Source organism: Elephas maximus, chromosome 2 (assembly GCF_024166365.1).
Source record: "Elephas maximus indicus isolate mEleMax1 chromosome 2, mEleMax1 primary haplotype, whole genome shotgun sequence".
In the NCBI taxonomy this organism is placed as follows: Eukaryota; Metazoa; Chordata; class Mammalia; order Proboscidea; family Elephantidae; genus Elephas; species Elephas maximus.
The window spans coordinates 201,168,723-201,184,852 of NC_064820.1; the positions used below are offsets into that span (position 1 = coordinate 201,168,723).

At 37.7% G+C, this 16,130-nt stretch overlaps 1 protein-coding gene and 1 non-coding gene across 3 annotated transcripts in view; one reads left to right on the forward strand and one right to left on the reverse strand.

Annotated features, from left to right (window-relative positions):
- ADAMTS2 (ADAM metallopeptidase with thrombospondin type 1 motif 2) overlaps positions 1 to 16,130 on the reverse strand; it is a 312,393-nt gene that overhangs the window by 43,138 nt on the left and 253,125 nt on the right. The window lies entirely within an intron of this gene.
- Positions 2,476 to 2,583, forward strand: LOC126070796 (U6 spliceosomal RNA). Its single transcript, XR_007516313.1, has one exon. It is a non-coding gene; the product is annotated as a U6 spliceosomal RNA (small nuclear RNA).

The window sequence follows — 16,130 nt, forward strand, 5'->3', positions numbered from 1 at the left end:
GCAGCAAAGGCATAGTGAGGTGTTGGCCCACTCAGCTCCCCCCAGCCACCAGCCTGACCTCCCACCACCCTTCAGTGCCTTCCCCAGCTGACTCTACCCCCTCAGCCATGTCTCCAGAATACTCGCCACCAGTGGCACCCACACACGGTGCACTTACAAAGGTAACACTGGCACAGCGAGCCCAGGATTTCAGGGATACATTTAGATCTATTTATTTTAGTGAAAAAGGCAATTAAAAATATTATGTAAATAGAATAGGCATTATGCTGATATGATAAAAATTCTTGAATTCTTTAAGTAGACGACTGGAGTGTAGGAAACACAATTCTACAACTTAAATCTAATCACATTGGTCCCTCCCCCATGGGGTGGAAGTTTATACAATTTAGGGGGGGCCCACTTTAACAAGAAGATTGTAAAATTAAATATACTAAATTCGGTATAAAATAGGATTATTTATTTAGAATAAGAAAATATATCACAAAAATTTTGGAAACTGACAAATACCACAAACAAAAAAGAGAGAACAGTGATGAATGGTTGAGTGGATCAACTGACCATCTATCATGATTTTTTCTACAATTGTGACTGCATATTCTTTGATCCCCTCTTTATATGTCAATAGTTCTGTAACAGTGTTTCTATAAAAAAAAGAGAAGAGAAAGATACCGCATTCATTCCTCAGCAAACTTTTTCTGAAAAGGGCCAGATAGTAAGTATTTGAAGCTTTGCAGACTATTAAATCTCTGTTCCAACTACATAACTCTGCCATTGCAGCATGAAAGCAGCCACAGATAATACATAAATGAATAAAAAGCAAAATAAAACCCATTGCTGTTGAGCCTATTTTAACTCATAGCCACCCTATAGGACAGAGTAGGTTTCCAAGGAGCGGTTGCTGGATTCAAACTGCCAACTTTTTGGTTAGCAGCCAAGGTCTTCACCACAGTGCCACCAGGGCTTCACATAAATGAATAGGCATGGCTATATTCTCATAGGGACCCTGGTGACATGTGGTTAAGCCTTTGGTTGCTAACCAAAAGGCTGGAAGTTCAAACCCATGAGCCACTCTTTGAAAACCCTATGGGACAGTTCTACTCTGTCCTATATGGTTGCTATGAGTTGGAATCGACTCGACAGCAACAGGGCTTTTTTTTTTTTTATTCCAATAAATCTTTACAAAAACAGGGAGCACATGGAAACTTCAGAATGGTGATATGAGGAGCCTGGGGCAACCTATTCCTAGTAAAATGACCATTTAACAGGTGAAAAATATTTAAAAAAACAAACAGAAACAGCTATCTAAAGTTTCTGGAAATTGTTCTAAAGGCATACAGAAAATGAAGAAACTTTTATTCAAGAAAATTTACTAAATTTCGGTAAGAACAATGAAAGTCTATGGCATTTGAGCCATGATCTGCTCTCATTTCTCACCTAGCTCAGTGTGGCAGAAGCTCTACTCTGGGCAGGTGCTTCCAAAAACATGGGACTCTCTATCCCCCCAACTCCCAGTCTAGGACTACGGTCTCACCTCAAGAAAGGCAAACCACCAGCATCTCTCATCTCCCCCAAATCCAAGTTGCAAAAAGTCTATTCCAGGGAGGGGTTCCCTTCCCCTACCCAGCCTTCACTCATAGGATGGAAGCTCTACCCCAGGCCAAGAATACTGGAACCTGATAGCCCTGGCCCAGCTCACTGATAAGGCAGAGGTTCCATGCATGAAGGCACAAGCCAAGAATTCTAGGAGCTACCATCCCCACACAGTGACCCACTTGTAGATGAGGATGCATAGCTCTCCAAAAAGAACTGACTTTATTTAGAATAATGCATGAGAAAATTCATGCCTAAGTGCATTGTCAGGAAAAATAGAGATCTTGGTAGTGAGCAATTAAGAGGAGGCTGGTAGCTCCATGATCCTACTAGCAACAAACAAAACAATAAACCACCTTGAAGTTTAACAGACGTAACTAGGGACAAAGACAGCTAAGAAGAGCCCTCCTGAAGTTGGAGCAAGCCTTAAATACTGGCAACATTCTTTAAAGAGATTTTGACTAGATCAGACTGTAGAGCAAGTTATGCCAGGGGATTATCCAAAACAACAGAGCAATCAGCTAACAGTGAAGACCAACAGCTGGGTGAAATGCTAATAAAGGCAGACAGACGGATCTCAACTGAGAGATCAAGGAGAGAAACAATCAAGGGATTCTGGCTAAAACTACTGACAGAGGGTATGTGTTGGAGGTGGCTGTGTGTGTACATATGCCCAAGGCCACGACCTCTGAAAAATGACATCAATAGCTGCACACTGCAGGAGAAATAAACTTCACTGAGATGGTTGAGTCAAATCACTAAACAATTATAAAAATAAACAGCAAACAACAACAACAACAAGGTCTGGGGGATAAATATAGCAGTTGCTTCAATGTATTATTTAAAACACATAATTTTAAATAATTTAAATTTAAATAATTCTGAGTGCTTCCTTCAGCAGCACATATACTAAAATTGAAATGATATACAGAAGATTAACATGGCCTCTGTACAAGGACGACATGAAAATTTCTTGAAGCGTTCCATATTTTTTCAATAGATGTATACGAGACTAATGGGCATACCAGCCCCAAAGCAAAGATGAGAAGGCAGGAAGGGACAGGAAAACTGGATGAATGGAAACAGGGAACCCGGGGTGGAGAAGAGGACAGTGTTGACACATCGTGGGGTTGGCAACCAATGTCACAAAACAATTTGTGTATTAACTGTTTAATAAGAAACTTATTTGCTCTGTAAACTTTCACCTAAAGCACAATTAAAAAAAAAAATCTGAGACATGAAGAGAAATAGAAATGTATGACCCATACTCAGGAAAATAATCAGCCAATAAAAAGTGGCTTTGTGGAAGTCCAGATGTTGGATTTAGCAAGTATTTCAAAGTAGCTAATATAAATATTTTAAAAAAAAAACAAAGGAAATCATGTCTAAACAACTAAAGTACGAGAATGATATCTCACCAAATAGAGAATATCAGCAAATAGGAATTATTAAAAAGAATCAAAGAGAAATTCTGGAGTTGAAAGGTACAAAAACTGAAATAAAAACTCACTAGAGGGAATTTACAGTAGATTTGAGCTGACAGAAGAAAGAATCAATGAACTTGAAGATAGGTCAAATTAGATATTACAAAGAGCAAAGAGAAAAAAAAGTATAAAATGAACAGAGCCTCTGAGAAACATAGGACATCATTGTTGTTGTGCTGTTAGTTGCTGTTGAGTAGATTCCAACTCATGGGACCCCATGGTGCAGAGTAGAATTGCTCTGTAGGTTTTTCAAGGATGTGACCTTTCAGAAGCAGAACACCAAGCCTGTCTTCCAAGGTGCCTCTGGGTGGGTTTGAACTGCCAACCTTTCAGCTAGTAGTTAAGTGTTCAACTGTTTGAGCCACCCAGGAACACCACTAAACCAAAAAACAAAATCAACTGCCATCGAGTCAATTTTGACTCATAGCAGCCCTACAGGATAGAGTAGAACTTCCCCATAGGGCTTCTAGGAGCAGCTGTTGGATTCAAAACTGCTAACCTTTTGGAGATCAGCTGAACTCTTCACCACTGTGCCACCAGGGCTTCAAGGAACACCATTAAAACACACGTAATGGCAGTACCAGAAAGAGACAAGAGAAAGAACGGAGCAGAAAAATATTCAAAGAAATAATGGCTGAATGTCATAGATTGAATTATGTCTCCCAAAAAATGTGTTTATCAATTTGGCTGGGCCATGATTCCCAGTATTGTGTGATTTCCCCATGTGTTGTAAATCCTGCCTCTATGATGTCAGCGAGGGAGGATGGGAGGCAGTGTTGTTAGTGTGGCAGGACTTGATCTACAAGATTGGGTTGTGTCTTGAGGCAATCTCTTGAGATATAAAAGAGAGAAGCAAGCAGAGAGAGAGGGAGACCTCATACCCCTAAGAAAGCAGCACTGGGAGCAGAGTGCATCCTTTGGACCCAGGGTCCCTGTGCCTGAGAAGCTCCTCGACCAGGTGAAGACTGAAGACAAAGACCTTCCTCCATAGCTGACACAGAGAGAAAGACTTCCCCTGGAGCCAAAGCCCTGAATTTGGACTTTTAGCCTACTTTACTGTGAGGAAATAAATTTCTCTTTGTAAAAGCCATCCACTTGTGGTATTTCTGTTATAGCGGCACTAGATGACTAAGACACTGAAGACGTCCAAAATTTGATTGAAAGAAATTAATCTACACATCCAAGAAACTCAGTGAACTCCAAGTAGGATAATTGTAAAGAGATCCACACCCAGACACATCACAATCAAGATGCTGAGAGACAAAGATAAAATCATGAAAGCAGCAAGAGGAAAATGACTCATCACGTACAAGGAAACCCCAATAAAATTAATAGCTGACTTTTCATTAGAAATAATGGAAGCCAAAAGTCTGTGGGATGACCCCTTCAAATGCTGAAACAAAAAAAACCTGTCCACCAAGAAAATTATATACAGAAAAACTATCAATCAAATATGAAGGCAAAATATATTCCAAACAAACAAGAGAATCCATTGCTAGCAGATTCATCATATAAAAATTACTAAAGGAATCTCTTCAGGCTGAAAGGAATGGACACCTGAGATTAATGTGAATCCACATGAAAAAGTAAAACCAATGGCATAAAATAATATGTATATAATTGTACTGTTGAACCTATAACATTTAGAAATGTAAAATATTTGACAAAAACAGAACAAAAGAGGCAAGTATGAACAAAGATGATTGGAGGGAGGAAATGGCACCAGATGGCAACTTGAATCCAAGGAGGAAATGAAGAGAACCAAGAATGGTAAAAGGAGGGTGTATACACACACACACACACATCCCTACTCCTCATGTATTGACTATTTTGTCAACTGACATTTCACATTCACATGATGATAGTAAAGAAAATCCACTGTCTCACTATTTTGCACATTAACGATGTACATCTGGCAGTAATGAACACTGAAGTGTGAGGTGAGAGTAACACTGGCTGTGATGGTTAAGGTTATGTGTCAGCTTCGCGGGACCATGATCTGGCAGTTATGTAATGACATGATTTGGTGGTTAAGTAATGATGTAGTCATCTTCCATTGTGTGATCTGATGTGATCATCCTCCATTTTTGCATAATGCCGATTTTCCTATAACAGCTGGGTCTTTGGAACCTAACCATGTTGATAAGTGAGGAGTGGATACACACACACACACACACACACACACACACACATACATGTGTTGACCGGATGGCAATGGGTTTGGTTTTGGTTTTAAATATATATGCATATAAAACTATATATATTAACAGAATATGTATTATATATAACAAAATATATATGTATAACAACATATGCATGCATGTATATATGTATATATTTTTGCTCTCCTTTTTTTTCTTGCTAAGCTTCTTTAAAAGCCATAAAATAACATACAATAATAAACATAAGAATGTATTGTTGAGCTTGTAACATACATAGACATATATAATAATAATAATACAAAAAAGGGAGTAGGGAATAGAGCTATAAAGGAGTAATATTTCTGTTTCTCACTGTAACTAAGTTAGTATAAATCTGGAGTGGATTCCGATGAGTTAAGACCTACATTGTAAGCCCTAGAGAAACCACTAAGAAAATAACTTTTAGAAATGGTAAAAAAAATTTTAAAGGAATTAAAATGTTACACCACAAAATATTCACTTATGTAAAAGGAGGCAGTAAAGCAGGAATCCAGAAACAAAAAAAGACATGAAACATATAGTAAACACAAAGCAAAATCATAGACATAAATCCAACCTTACTAACAATAACATTATATGTGAATGGGTTAAACAATCGAGTTAAAAGGCAGAGATTATCAAGTTCTGACTACATATATGCTGACTACATGAGACACAGTTTAGACATCAAAATCTTTTCATGTGCTTGTTGGCCATTTGTATATGCTCTTTGGTGAAATGTCTATTCAAATGCTTCATTCATTTGACTGAGTTGTTTGTTTGTTAAGTTGTAGGAGTTCTTTATATATTCTGGACATTAAACCCTTATCAGATAAATGGCTCCCCCCAAATTTCTCCCAATCTGTATTTGTCTCTTCACTTCATTGACAAAGTCCTTTTGATACACAAAAATATTTTATTTTGATGAAGTCCAGTTCATCTATCTTGTCTTTTGCTGCTCTGGAGACACACTTTAGATTCAACTATGTTAACAATAGGTTAAAACCAAAACAAATTAACATATAGGTTAAAAGCAAAAGAATAGAAAAAGATATTCCTCACAAACAGTAACCAAAAGCAAGATGGAATAGCTATGCTAAAAAAAAAAATAACATACAAAATGGACTTAAAAACAAAACAAAAAAATTACCAGAGATAAAAAAGGAAACTTTATAATGATAAAAGTGTTCAAGCTATCATGAAGATATAACAGTTATAAACACATGTGCACCTAACAACAGAGCCCCAAATTACATGAAGCAAAAACTGAAAAAATTGAGAGTAAAACAGAAAGTTAAAAATACTAGTTGGAAACTTTAATGCCTCGCTTTCAATAAATTGATAGGGCAGCTAGGTGGAAGAGCAACATGGATACAGAAGACTTGAACAACACAATAAACTAACTAAATTTAACACACATCTATAGAACACTCCACCCATCAATAGGACACATTCTTCTCAAGGGAAAACAGACATTCTCCAGCATAGGCCACATGCTTGGCCATAAAACAAGGCTCAATAAATTTAAAAGGATTTAAATCACATGAATTATGCCCTCTGACTACAATGGAATTAAATCAGAAATCAATAACTGAAGGAAATTTATAAATATGTGGGAATTAAACAACACAAGTATCCAAGGAAACAAGAAAAATTATAAAATACTCTGAGATTAATGAAAATGAAAACACAACATACCAAAACATATGTGATGCAGCTAAATAAAACAGTTCACAGAGGGAAATTTATGGCTGTAAATGCCTACTTAAAAATTTATAAAGATCTCACATCAATAAACTAATCTTTCGCCTTACGACACTGTGAAAGAAAAATAAACTAAACACAAAGCATAAGGAAGGAAATAATAAAGATCAGAGCAAAAATAAATGAAATAGAGAACAGAAAATAATACAGAAAACCCACAAAACTTAGTCAGTTCTTTGAAGAGATTAAAAAAAATGATAAGTTTTTAGCTAGACTGACCAAGAAAAAAAGAGAGAATATTAAAATTACTAAAAACAGGAATGAGAATGGGAACATTACTACTGACCTCACTGAAATAAAAAAAGATTATAAAAGAATATTATGAATCACTCTATGACAACAAATTAGATAGCCTAGATAAAAATGAAAATAATTTCAAGAAAAACACAGACTACTGAAACTTATATCAAAAAGAAATAGAAAACCTGAATGGCCTATAATAAGTAAAGATTGAATTAGTAATTTTCAAACTTCCCAGAAACAAAATTCCATGGTGAATTCTACACAGCATTTAAAAGCAAAAAAACCAAACCTGTTGTTCTCGAATCGATTCCAACTCACAGCGACCCTATAGGACAGAGTAGAAGTGTCCCATAGGGTTTCCAAGGAGTGGCTGGCAAATTCAAACTGCTGACCTTTTGGTTAGCAGCCATAGCTCTTAACCACTGTGCCAACATAGCTCCGAGCATTTAAAGAAAAATTAATATCAATGTTTCACAAAATCTTCCCAAAAATAGTAGAGAAAGGAACTTCTCTACTCATTATATGAGGCCTGTATTAGTCTGATGCCAAAACCAGGCAAAGACATCACAAGAAAAGTAAACTACAGACCACTATCTGTGATTAGCATAGATGTAAAAATCTCAAAAAATACAAGCAAATGGAATCTAGCAAGATATAAAAAAGGATTTTTCTCCCAGGAATGCAGGATTGGATTAATATTTTAAAATCATGTAATAAGCTGTATCAGTAAAGCATTTGGCAAAATCCAACATCCTTAATGTAACACACACACACACACACACAAACACATCAGATGAAAAATAGAAGAGAACTTCCTCAACAGCATCTATGAAATACAGCTAACATCATACCTAGTGGTGAAAGGCTGAATTCTTTTCCCGTAATATCAGGGGCAAGACAAAGGTGTCTGCTTGTGCCACTTCTATTCAACATTTGATTTCTCTTTTGATTCTTCCTTTATTCGTTTTTAGTTTAAAAGTGTGTTGTTTTCCATATGTTTGTGTATTTTCTATTTTTTTTGTTATTGATTTCTAGTTTTACTCCATTTTCATCAGAGAAAAAGCTTTGTATTGTTTTAATCCTTTTAAATGTATCAGTTCCAGAACACTTAATTGCGCTCATATGGAACCTGTACATAGACCAAGAAACAGTCGTTTGAACAGAACAAGAGAATACTGAGTGGCTTAAAATCAGAAACGGTGAGCATCGGGGTTATATCCTTGCACCATACTTATTCTATCTGTATATTGACCAAATAATCCAAAAAACTGGACTATATGAAGAAGAATGTGGCATCAGGATTGTAGGACGACTCATTAATAACCTGCAATATGCAGATGACACAACCTTGCATGCTGAAAGCAAAGAGGACATGAAGCATCTACTGATTAAGATCAAAGACTCCAGCCTTCAGTATGGATTATACCTCAACACAAAGAAAACAAAAATCCTCACAAATGGACCAAGAAGCAACATCATGATAAACAGAGAAAATATTGAAGTTGTCAAGCATTTCATTTTACTTGGATCTACAGCTGATGCCCATGGAAGCAACAATCAAGAAATCAAATGACGAATTGCACTGAGAAACCTGATGCAAAAGACCTCTTTAAAGTGTTAAAAAGAAAAGATTTCACCTGGAGGACTAAGGTGCACCTGACCCAAGAGCCACGGTATTTTTAATCACCTCATATGCATGCGAAAGCTGAATAAGGAAGCCTGAAGAAGAATTGAGGCCTTTGAATTATTGTCTTGGCAGAGAATATTGAATATACCTTAGGCTACCAGAAGAACGAACAAATCTGTCTTGGTAGAAGTATGTAGCCAGAATGCTCCTTAGAAGCGAGGATGGCAAGACTTCATCTCACATGCTTTGGACATGTTATCAGGAGGGACTAGTCCCTGGAGAAGGACATCATGTTTGGTAAAGTAGAGGGTCAGTGAAAAAGAGTATGACCCTTAATAAGACAGATTGACACAGTGGCTACGACAATGAGCTCAAACATAAGAATTATTGTGGGGATGGGGGAGGTCTGGGCAGTGTTTTGTTCTGTGGTACATAGGGTCACTATGAGTCAGAACCAGCTGGATGGCATCTAACAACATCATGAGACCCAGTAATTCTACTCCTATACCCATTGCCATGGAGTTGATTCCAACTCATATCAACCCTCTAGGACAGAGTAGAACTGCCCCACCCATATGGTTTCCAAGGAGTGACTGGTGGATTCAAACTGCTGACCTTTGGGTTAGCAGCCAAGTTCTTAACCACTGTGCTACCAGGACTCCTCATACACCCTTTACATAGCCCCTCAAAAAGAAAGAAAACACACATCACACAAAAACGTGTACACAAATGTTCATATCAGCGTTCTTCATGACCACCCAGTAACCCAGTGCCTTCGAGTCAATTCCAACATAGCAACCGTATAAGACAGAGTAGAACTGCCCCATAGTTTCCACGGAGCGCCTGGTTGATTCGAACTGCTGACCCTTTAGTTAGCAGCCGTAACACTTAACCACTACGCCACCAGGGTTTCCTCATAATGACCAGAAAATGGAAATAACCCAATTGTTCATCAACTGAAAAATGGATAAATAAAACATGGTATATCCATAGGATTGATTATTATTTGGCAATAAAGAGGAATGAAGTTCTGATGTACACTACAACATGGATTAACCTTGAAAATATTATGCTAAGTGAAATAATCTAGAAAAAAAAAAAAGACTACATATTATATTTTTCTATTTAAATAAAGGTCCATAATAGGCAAATCTATAGAGACAGAAATTAGGACTGAGTGGGGTAGGAGGAATGGGAAGTAACTGCTAATGGTTTCCTTCAGGAGTGACAAAAATGTTCTAAAATTAGATTGTTGTAATGGCTGCACAACTCTGAATATAATAAATAAAAGCCATTGAATTGTACACTTTTTTTAAAATTGAACTTCAGGTGAAGGTTTACAGAACAAACTAGTTTCTCATCAAACAGTACACACATTGTTCTATGACATTGGTTAACAACCCCACAACATGTCAACACGCTCCCTTCTCAACCCTGGGTTCCTGATTACCAGCTTTCCTGTCCCTCCCACCTTCCAGTCCCTTCCCCAGGGCTGGCGCACCTCTTTAGTCTTGTTTTGTTCCATGGGTCTGTGCAATCTTTGGCTGAAGGGTGAACCTCTGGAGTGGCCTCATTACTGAGCTGAAAGGGTGTCCGGGGCCATACTCTCAGGGTTTCTCTGTCAGGCCAGCAAGTCTGGTCTTTCTTTTTAAGTTAGAATTTTGTTCTGCATTTTTCTCCAGCTCTGTCCAGGACCTTCTATTGTGATCCCCGTCAGAGCGGTCAGTGGTGGTAGCCAGGTACCATCTAGTTGTACTGGACTCAGTCTGGTGCAGGCTGTGATAGATGTGGTCCATTCATCTTTTGGACTAATCTTTCCCTCGTGTCTTTGGTTTTCTTCATTCTTCCTTGCTCCTGAAGGGGTGAGACCAGTGGAGTATCCTAGATGGCCGTTCACAGGCTTTTAAGGCCCCAGACGCTACTCACCTAAGTAGAATATAGAACATTTTCTTTATCAACTCTGTTATGCCAATTGAGCTAAATGTTCCCCGAGACTATGGTCCCCGCGACTCTCGTGAATTGTACACTTTTAAATGAGTGAATTGTATAGAATGTGAATTATAACTCAATAAAACTGTAAACACTTTTCTTTAAAAAGGTAGCAGCTAGAGTTGGCTCACACACTAGTTTTCCAGCCCTTTCTCTACCATGTTGAGGGAAACATTTTCTTTCTTATTACCAATAATTTAGAGAGTTACTGATGATGTCCCTCAAGCATTAAGGGTCATCAAATTTAGAGAAGCTTCTATTTTCTTTCCATGGTGTAGATTTTGGGACATTTCAAGTTTTCTTGGACACAAAATGTTTTTAAACACTCCTTGGATTAGCAACATTCAGTAACCATTTGCTGTCAACGTCCTTACTGTAGAGGGAATATTCTGAGCTTTTTATTGTCTCTGATGTTGTCAACATTTCATTTCAAATCAGAAAGAAATTCAAATGATTTTCCTTCCAATGTGCTGGTTGGATTCATGCCTCTTCATTAATGGGATTGTCAAATACTCCAAGAACCTGTCCATTGTTTCTTTTTGATATTTCTTTCTTTCTCCTCATGAATCACGGCTTTTGGTTTGATCTGAAACCTTTTTTGTTGCAATTCACTTTTTTTTTTTAATTAATTTTTATTAACCTTCAAGTGAACATTTACCATTCCAATCAGTCTGTCACATGTAAGTTTACATACATCTTACTCCCTTCTCCCACTTGCTCTCCCCCTATTGAGTCAGCCCTTTCAGTCTCTCGTTTCGTGCCAATTTTGCCGTCTTCCCTCTCTCTCTATCTTCCCATCCCCCCTCCAGTCAAGAGTTGCCAACACACTCTCCAGTGTCCACCTGATTTAATTAGTTCACTCTTCATCAGCATCTCTCTCCTCCCCACTGACCAGTCCTTTTCATGTCTGATGAGTTGTCTTCGGGGATGGTTCCTGTCCTGTGCCATCAGAAGGTCTGGGGAGCATTGCCTCCGGGATTCCTCTAGTCGCAGTCATACCATTAAGTATGGTCTTTTTATGAGAATTTGGGGTCTGTATCCCATTGGTCTCCTGTTCCCTCAGGAGTTGTCTGTTGTGCTCCCTGACAGGGCAGACCTCGATTGTGGCCGGGCACCAACTACTTCTTCTGGTCTCAGGATACTGTAGGTCTCTGGTTCATGTGGCCCTTTCTGTCTCTTGGGTTCTTAGTTGTCGTGTGACCTTGGTGTTCTTCCTTTGCCTTTGCTCCAGGTGGGTTGAGACCAATTGATGTATCTTAGATGGCTGCTTTTTGGCATTTTAGGACCCCAGACGCCACATTTCAAAGTGGGATGCAGAATGATTTCATAATAGAATTATTTTGCCCATTGACTTAGAAGTCCCCTCAAACCATGTTCCCCAGACCCCAGCCCCTGCTCCGCTGACTTTTGAAGCATTCATTTTATCCTGGAAACCTCTTTGCTTTTAGTCCAGTCCAATTAGGCTGACCTTCCTTGTATTGAGTGTTGTCTTTCCCTTCATCCAAAGCAGTTCTTATCTACCGACTGATCAATAAAAAACCTGCTCCCTCCCTCCCTCCCTCTCCCCTTTGTAACCACAAAAGTATGTGTTCTTCTCCGTTTTTTCTATTTCTCAAGATCTTATAATAGTGGTCTTATACAATATTTGTCCTTTTGCCTCTGACTCATTTAGCTCAGCATAATGCCTTCCAGGTTCCTCCATGTTATGAAATGTTTCAGAGATTTGTCACTGTTCTTTATTGATGCGTAGTATTCCGTTGTGTGAATATACCACAATTTATTTACCCATTCATCCGTTGACGGACATCTTGGTTGCTTCCAGCTTTTTGCTATTGTAAACAGAGCTGCAATAAACATGGGTGTGCATATATCTGTTTGTGTGAAGGCTCTTGTATCTCTAGGGTATATTCCGAGGAGTGGGATTTCTGGGTTGTATGGTAGTTCTATTTCTAACTGTTTAAGATAACGCCAGATGGATTTCCAAAGTGGTTGTACCATTTTACAATCCCACCAGCAGTGTATGAGAGTTCCAATCTCTCCGCAGCCTCTCCAACATTTATTATTTTGTGTTTTTTGGATTAATGGCAGTCTAGTTGGTGTGAGATGGAATCTCATCGTAGTTTTAATTTGCATTTCTCTAATGGCTAATGATCGGGAGCATTTTCTCATGTATCTGTTGGCTGCCTGAATATCTTCTTTAGTGAAATGTGTGTTCATATCCTTTGCCCACTTCTTGATTGGGTTGTTTGTCTTTTTGTGGTTGAGTTTTGACAGAATCATGTAGATTTTAGAGATCAGGCACTGGTCTGAGATGTCATAGCTGAATATTCTTTCCCAGTCTGTAGGTGGTCTTTTTACTCTTTTGGTGAAGTCTTAAATGAACATAGGTGTTTGATTTTTTAGGAGCTCCCAGTTATCTGGTTTCTCTTCATCATTTTTGGTAATGTTTTGTATTCTGTTTATGCCCTGTATTAGGGCTCCTAGGGTTGTCCCTATTTTTTCTTCCATGATCTTTATCGTTTTAGTCTTTATGTTTAGGTCTTTGATCCACTTGGAGTTAGTTTTTGTGCATGGTGTGAGGTACGGGTCCTGTTTCATTCTTTTGCAAATGGATATCCAGTTATGCCAGCACCATTTGTTAAAAAGACTATCATTTCCCCAACTGACTGACACTGGTCCTTTGTCAAATATCAGCTGCTCATACATGGATGGATTTATATCTGGGTTCTCAATTCTGTTCCATTGGTCTATGTGCCTGTTGTTGTACCAGTACCAGGCTGTTTTGACTACTGTAGCTGTATAATAGGTTCTGAAATCAGGTAGAGTGAGGCCTCCCACTTTCTTCTTCTTTTTCAGTAATGCTTTGCTTATCCGGGGGTTCTTTCCCTTCCATATGAAATTAGTGATTTGTTTCTCTATCCCCTTAAAATATGACATTGGAATTTGGATTGGAAGTGCGTTATATGTATAGATGGCTTTTGGTAGAATAGACATTTTTACTATGTTAAGTCTTCCTATCCATGAGCAGGGTATGTTTTTCCACTTAAGTATGTCCTTTTGAATTTCTTGTAGCAGAGCTTTGTAGTTTTCTTTGTATAGGTCTTTTACATCCTTGGTAAGATTTATTCCTAAGTATTTTATCTTCTTGGGGGCTACTGTGAATGGTATTGATTTGGTTATTTCCTCTTCGGTGTTCTTTTTGTTGATGTAGAGGAATCCAAGTGATTTTTGTATGTTTATTTTATAACCTGAGACTCTTCCAAACTCTTCTATTAGTTTCAGTAGTTTTCTGGAGGATTCCTTAGGGTTTTCCATGTATATGATCATGTCATCTGCAAATAGTGATAGCCTTACTTCCTCCTTGCCAGTCTGGATACCCTTTATTTCTTTGTCTAGCCTAATTGCCCTGGCTAGGACTTCAAGTACGATGTTGAATAAGAGCAGTGATAAAGGGCATCCTTGTCTGGTTCCCTTCTCAAGGGAAATGCTTTCAGGTTCTCTCCATTTAGAGTGATATTGGCTGTTGGCTTTGCATAGATGCCCTTTATTATGTTGAGGAATTTTCCTTCAATTCCTATTTTGGTAAGAGTTTTTATCATAAATCGGTGTTGAACTTTGTCAAATGCCTTTTCTGCATCTATTGATAAGATCATGTGGTTTTTATCTTTTGTTTTATTTATGTGATGGATTACATTAATGGTTTTTCTGATATTAAACCAGCCTTGCATACCTGGTATAAATCCCACTTGATCAGGGTGAATTATTTTTTTGATGTGTTGTTGGATTCTATTGGCTAGAATTTTGTTGAGGATTTTTGCATCTATGTTCATGAGGGATATAGGTCTATAATTTTCTTTTTTTGTAATGTCTTTACCTGGTTTTGGTATCAGGGAGATGGTAGCTTCATAGAATGAGTTGGGTAGTATTCCATCTTTTTCTATGCTTTGAAATACCTTCAGTAGTAATGGTGTTAAGTCTTCTCTGAAGGTTTGGTAGAACTCTGCAGTGAAGCCGTCTGGGCCAGGACTTTTTTTTGTTGGAAGTTTTTTGATTACCGTTTCAATCTCTTTTTTTGTTATGGGTCTATTTAGTTGTCCTACTTCTGAATGTGTTAGTTTAGGTAGGTAGTATTTTTCCAAGAATTTATCCATTTCTTCTAGGTTTTCAAATTTGTTAGAGTACAATTTTTCGTAGTAATCTGAAATGATTCTTTTAATTTCATTTGGCTCTGTTGTGATGTGGTCCTTCTTGTTTCTTATTCGGGTTATTTGTTTCCTTTCCTGTTTTTCTTTAGTCAGTCTAGCCAATGGTTTATCAATTTTGTTAATTTTTTCAAAGAACCAGCTTTTGGCTTTGTTAATTCTTTCAATTGTTTTTCTGTTCTCTAATTCATTTAGTTCAGCTCTAATTTTTATTATTTGTTTTCTTCTGGTGCCTGATAGGTTCTTTTGTTGCTCACTTTCTATTTGTTCAAGTTGTCGGGACAGTTCTCTGATTTTGGCTCTTTCTTCTTTTTGTATGTGTGCATTTATCGATATAAATTGGCCTCTGAGCACTGCTTTTGCTGTGTCCCAGAGGTTTTGATAGGAAGTATTTTCATTCTCGTTGCTTTCTAAGAATTTCCTTATTCCCTCCTTGATGTCTTCTATAACCCATTCTTTTTTCAGGAGGGTATTGTTCATTTTCCAAGTATTTGATTTCTTTTCCCTAGTTTTTCTGTTATTGATTTCTAGTTTCATTGCCTTGTGGTCTGAGAAGATGCTTTGTAATATTTCGATGTTTTGGATTCTGCAAAGATTTGTTTTATGACCTAATATGTGGTCTATTCTAGAAAATGTTCCATGTGCACTAGAAAAAAAAGTATATTTTGCAGCAGTTGGGTGGAGAGTTCTGTATAAGTCAATGAGGTCAAGTTGGTTGATTGTTGTAAGTAGGTCTTCCGTGTCTCTATTGAGCTTCTTACTGGATGTCCTGTCCTCCAAAAGTGGTGTGTTGAAGTCTCCTACTATAAATGTGGAGGTGTCTATCTCACTTTTCAATTCTGTTAAAATTTCATTTATGTATCTTGCAGCCCTGTCATTGGGTGCGTAAATATTTAATATGGTTATGTCTTCCTGATGAGTTGTCCCCTTTATCATTATATAGTGTCCTTCTTTATCCTTTGTGGCAGATTTAAGTCTAAAGTCTATCTTGTCAGAAATTAATACTGCTACTCCTCTTCTTTTTTGCTTATTGTTTGCTTGATATATTTTT